The sequence below is a fragment of the Gorilla gorilla genome, chromosome 9 (assembly GCF_029281585.2).
Source record: "Gorilla gorilla gorilla isolate KB3781 chromosome 9, NHGRI_mGorGor1-v2.1_pri, whole genome shotgun sequence".
NCBI classification, from domain to species: Eukaryota; Metazoa; Chordata; class Mammalia; order Primates; family Hominidae; genus Gorilla; species Gorilla gorilla.
Window position 1 is genome coordinate 81,511,279 of NC_073233.2, and position 6,115 is coordinate 81,517,393.

The following is a 6,115-nucleotide window of genomic DNA, read 5'->3' on the forward strand; positions in this document are numbered from 1 at the left end:
CAGATAGAGATGCAGTTTGGAGACTTTGGCAGGGCCCTGTAGCTGAACCACAGTACAAGCCCTTATGATGTTGGAGCAAAGTACTTTCATCCTCTGTGGATAACTACTCCCCTTTTGAGAAACAGCTCTTGGCCTGCTACAGGACCTTAGTAGACACTGAACACCTAACCATGGGCCACCAAGGTACCATCCAACTCGGGCTGCCCATTATGAATTGGGTGTTATCAAACCATAAAGCTAGGCATGTGCAGCATACTCCATCATCAAATGGAAATGGTATATATAAGACTGGCCCTGAGTAGGCCTTGAAGGCACAAATAAATTATACAAGGAAGTGGCCCAGGCAGGGGCATGGTGGTTCACGCCTATAATCCCAGCACATTGGGAGGCCGCAGCTGGCAGATTACTTGAGGCCAGGAGTTTGAGACCAGCCTGGCCAACAAGGTGAAACCCCATCTCTACTAAAAGTACAAAAATTAGCTGGGCGTGGTGGCACACGCCTATAGTCCCAGCTTCTCAGGAGGCTGAGGCAGGAGAATTGCTTGAACCCAGGAGGCAGAGGTTGCAGTGAGCCAAGATTGCGCCACTGCACTCCAGTCTGGGCAATGAGAGCAAAACTCCATCTCAAAAAAAAAAAAAAAGGTGGGGGGGGCCCAATGCCCAAAGTCCCTAGTATAGCACCTTCTCTCTCCCAGCCTTCGCCTATGGCTTAATGGGGCGTTACCTACAATCAGTTGACAGAAGAAGGAAAAACTCAGATCTGCTTAAGAGTGCCAGAGCTGGTGTCCATGTTCATAACGAAGCATCCTAACTGATGAAACAAAAAGACAAGGCTTGGTGCGGTGGCTCACGCTTGTAATCTCAACATTTTGGGAGACCCAGGCGGGTGGATCACCTGAGGTCAGGAGTTCGAGACCAGCCTGGCCAACATGATGAAACCCTGTCTCTACTAAAAATACAAAAAATTAGCTGAGCATGGTGGCACATGCCTGTAATCTCAGCCACTCAACAAGAGCAAAACTCCATCTCAAAAAAAAAAAAAAAAAAAGAAAAGAAAAAAAGAGAGACAGTAAGGAGAAGAGAGGAGAAAGTAACTCAGAGAAAACAAATCCACTCTGAAGCCGTTCTGAGAGTAAAGTAAATGCTCATTGAGTTTTTTTGTTTTTCTTTTTTGGAGACAGGGTCTCACTCTGTCACCCAGGCTGGAGTGCAGTGGCGCGATCTCCGCTCACTGCAACCTCCACCTCCCAGGTTCAAGCGATTCTCCCACCTCAGCCTCCCAAGTAGATGGAATTATAGACACACACCACCATGCCCAGCTAATTTTTGAAATTTTTTTTGGTAGAGATGGGGGTTTCACCATGTTGGCCAGGCTGGTCTCAAACTCCTGACCTCAAGTGATCTGCCCACCTTGGCCTCCCAAAATTCTGGGATTACAGGTGTGAGCCACCATACCCACACCCAGCCCTCACTGAGTTTTGAGGAAGCACATGGCATTTTTGTGGCAACTGACTAATATCAGCAATAGGAAATTCAGGAAAAGAAGAGAGGATGTCACTGGGGAGGGCACACAGGGCTTCAGAGTATTAGTAATTCTTTGTTTTTCAAGCTGAGTAGTGAGTTCATAAGTGTTCATTACATCATTATTCTTTAAACTTTACACATCTATTTTACATACACTGTTATTTTTTATTTTTTTAGAAGCAAGGTCTTGCTTTATCACCCAGGCTGGAGTGCAGTGGCACAATCACAGCTCACCGCAGCTTCAAACTCCTGAGCTCACACTGTCTTCTTGCCTCAGCCTCCCGATTATACATACTCTGTTATTTAGTAATTTTTTCAAAATAATAAAAAAAGAATGAGGGAGAAGTCCAGGCACGGTGGCTCATGCCTGTAATTCCAGCACTTTGGGAGGCTGAGGTGGGCGGATCTCTTGAGGCCAGGAGTTTGAGACCAGCTGGCCAACATGGTGAAACCCCGTCTCTACTAAAAATACAAAAATTAGCTGGGCGTGGTGGCTCATGCCCCGTAATTCCAGCTACTCGGGAGGCTGAGGCAGGAGAATTGCTTGAACCTGGGAGGCGGAGATTGCAGTGAGCCAAGATCACACCATTGCACTCCAGCCTGGGCAACGAGTGAGACTCTGCTTAAAAAAAAAAAGAAGGAGAAGTTTGGGACCTGGTGCCGAATGGAAGGTGGTTTGAGACAGACGGGCAGATTTCAAGGGCTGGTGCAGAACAAGGATGGAAGGGCTAGAGTACAAAGATGGATAAAACCAGTGCAAAGTGGATAAGACAATAGTTGGATCCAGGTGGTAGAATCTGAGGGGATTTTATTTTCTTCTTCACCTTTTTCTGGGTTTCCCAAATATTCTATAATGAACATACATGACTTCTGTAATCAGAGAAAAGGACAAAAAATATTATGATGGACACTATTGGTCACTTCCCAACAGGCATTTTCTTTCTTCCCTGTTGACAGCATGAGTCATGATTGGTCTAATCCAGCCCTGGTAGTAGTCTCCTTCGTCTGTGGTTTGTTAAGTGGTGTCTTTGGGTCCCAGTTCTGACCAATGAAATGAAAGGGCAAGTCTGCTGAGGGGCAGGATTTTAAGAAAGATTTTCTTACTTGAGAAAAAAAAAAGAAAAAGACAAAAACAGGAGAGACAAGGCAGGAAGCTCTTCTGATATTCCCATCTAGGTTTCGGGTGTTGTCAGGTCATGATATGATATTTGGATCTGCAGCCATCATCTTGCAACCTTCAGGGAAGATGTTGCCACAGTGAGTGGCTGAGGGGAGAGATGGCCAGGCCCTCGATGACAGGTTGAGCCACTGAGTCAATCCAAGGACTATTCTGCTAACTTCTTGTTAAGCAAGGTACAAAACTTCAATGGCTCTAGTCACTTTTGGTTAGAAAGAGTCAGTTACAGCCAAAAATGTGCTACTTGACACATTTTTTTTTACATGTGAGAAGAGATACATCTGGATGTCCTTAGAAGTCAGTTTCATCTCCCCAGACTTCTAGTTCGGCAAGTCTGAATTAGCCCAATGGAAGAACTGGCTGCTGTTATCAGCCACTGGGTTCCAGGGGCTCCCCATTCTAACAAGGTCACTCTTCTACAAGGGAGCTTCTAATGTGACATAGTCACACAGCTGTTCCCTCCCCTCTGCTGATCCTATTTATAAGTTCCTTTTTCTATCATTCATGTCAGCAAAATATGTTCCTTCCCCATTTCAGCATTACGGAAAGTGGGGTAATGAGCGTTCCAGGGATTGCTTGTGCCCTACTTCTCTGCTTGCTCATTTCTCCCTATTAGATCCTATTTTATATCTGCACCACTGAGCAGAGCTAGTGGTGCAGATATATAACCTCTTTGCATGACAAAGTGCTATACAAAGAAGAAACCTTGGGATAGAGACAGCAGAATAGAAACAAACTCGAACTGACCAATGTCAATATCTGCTGATTGCAACTGGCTCTGTCCTCTCAACCAGATATGCTCCTCAGGATGCTTGCATGCATCCAGTGTGAGAGGCAGGGGAGGGGCAGGGTCTGTAGCTCCAGCAGTGCCATCTACTCAGGAGTCCTCCCCAAGGGTCCACTTTCTGTGGCCCTTCATCCACCATGGCTCATCTCAAGAAATTAGCAGTCCCTCCCACCTCCCCAAAGAATGAACTTTTAATAACATGATTCAGGCTAGGCATGGTGGCTCACACCTGTAATCCCAGCACTTTGGGAGGCTGAGGAGGAAGATCGCTTGAGCCCAGGAGTTCAAGATTGCAGTGAGCTATGATTGCACCACTGTACTCCAGCCTAGGCGACAGAGTAAGACCCTGAAAAAAAAAAAAAGAAAAGAGAAAGGAAAGAAAGAGAGAGAAAGGGAGGGAGGGAGGGAGGAGGGAGGAGGGGAGGAGGGGAGAGGAGGGGAGAGGAGAGGAGAGGAGAGGAGAGGAGAGGAGAGGAGAGGAGAGGAGAGGAGAGGAACAACATGAGTCACATCATGTCAAACTCTCCAAGGCTTTCCATTGCAGTCAATATGTGTTTGCTCCTGTCTTCCTCTCTGTGCTTCCTCACACTGGTGGGTCACAGCCCGTGATCTCCATGGTACCTGTGGCCATGCCCCTTCCTTTTTGTGTTTTTTGAGACGGAGTCTCACTCTGTTGCCAGGCAGGAGTGCAGTGGCATGATCTCGGCTCACTGCAACCTCCACCTCCCGAATTCAAGCAGTTCCCCTGCCTCAGCCTCCCAAGTAGCTGGGACTACAGGCATGTGCCACCATGCCCTGCTAATTTTTTTTGTATTTTAGTAGAGACAGGGTTTCACCATGATGGCCTGAATGGTCTTGATCTCCTGATCTTATGATCCGCCCACCTTGGCCTCCCAAAGAGCTGGGATTACAGGTGTGAGCCATCGCGCCCGACCTTGTCCCCTAGTTTTTATTGAAAACCCACATATGACACCTTCTCCAACAGTACCTGAGAGGAAGGAGAGGCTCTGGAGAATCTGGACTTCAAGACTTCAGCCATATGGGCAGGCCCAAGGTCCTCCCAAACACTGAGTTTTGAGAATGCCAAAGCCACAATCTGTAATAGCTGGTTGTTGGAGGGAACCTTCAGCTGCCCCTCCCCACTCCCCATCCAAACCCATCTCCTCTCCATGAAGGACAGGTTGTTGGTGGAAATCATCTACCAGGCACAGGGGTGACTTTATAAGTTCTAGCCAGGCTGGGGACTGTCAGATTACTTTGGTCTGAAGAGCTGCTCTAAAATGCCAGCCCAGGGCCGGGCACAGTGGCTCACGCCTGTAATCCCAGCACTTTGGGAGGCTGAGGCAGGCGGATCATGAGGACAGGAGTTTGAGACCAGCCTGGCCAACATAGTGAAACCCTGTCTCTACTAAAAATACAAAAATTAGCCAGGAGTGGTCGCAGACCCCTATAGTCCCAGATACTTGGGAGGCTGAGGCAGGAGAATCGCTTGAACCTGGGAAGCAGAGGTTGCAGTGAGCTGAGACCGTGCCATTGCGCTCCAGCCTGGGCGACAGAGTGAGACTCCATCTCAAAAAAATAATAAAATAAAATAAAATGCCAGCCCAGAAGGAGCCTAGTTTATCTAGTTCTTCACCTTGGCTAACGCATTGTAAAGTCCTACCTGCTGGGTGCCTGGCTTGAGTGCAGCAACCAAATATGGCCACAAGGGGGAAGTAATGCCTCTCGCCTGCGGAAGGGGTTTGGCTTCAACCAGGAATAGCTCGATATTTTTATCCTATTAAAGCAGAAGAGCCAGATGGAGATCTGGGGGTGCCCTGGTGAAGACAAATAACTTGATGTACCATTAAAATAACATTCTTGGCCAGGCGTGGTGGCTCACGTCTGTCATCCCAGCACTTTGGGAGGCTGAAGTGGGGGGATAGCTTGAGTTCTGGAGTTTGAGCCTGGGCAATGCAGTGAGACAAAAAAATTTAAAAATTAGCTGGGCGTCGTGGCGTGCGCCGGCGGTCCCAGCTACTCGGGAAGCTGAGGCGGGAGGATTCCTTGAGCTCGAGGCTGCAGTGAGCTGTGATCGCGCCACTGCACTCCAGCTGTGGTAACAGTGAGTCCCCATCTCAAAAAAATAAATAAGTGAAATAACATTCTTTAAACACTCGTTCAAATGTATTTAGTGGGGACGAAATGAATACTTTTCTGTTAATACAACAGTATATTTAAATTAAAAACAATAACTGCAAATACATTTACTGTATGTAAATATATACAGTGGGGTTAGCGGTGGGTTCCAGGACCCCCATGGATACCAAAATCTACAGATGCTCAAATCCCTCATATAAAATGGCATTGGCCAGGCGCGGTGGCTCACGCATGTAATCCTAGCACTTTGGGAGGCTGATCACCTGAGATCAGGAGTTCAAGACCAGCTTCCAGCTTGGCCAACATGGCAAAACCCCGTTTCTACTAAAAGTACAAAAATTAGCCAAGAGTGGTGGAGGCATATCCCTATAATCCCAGCTACTGGGGAGGCTGAGGCAGGAGAATCACTTAAATCCGGGAGGCAGAGGTTGCAGTGAGCCAGATCGTGCCACTGCACTACGGTCTGGGGGGCAGAGCAAGACTCCATC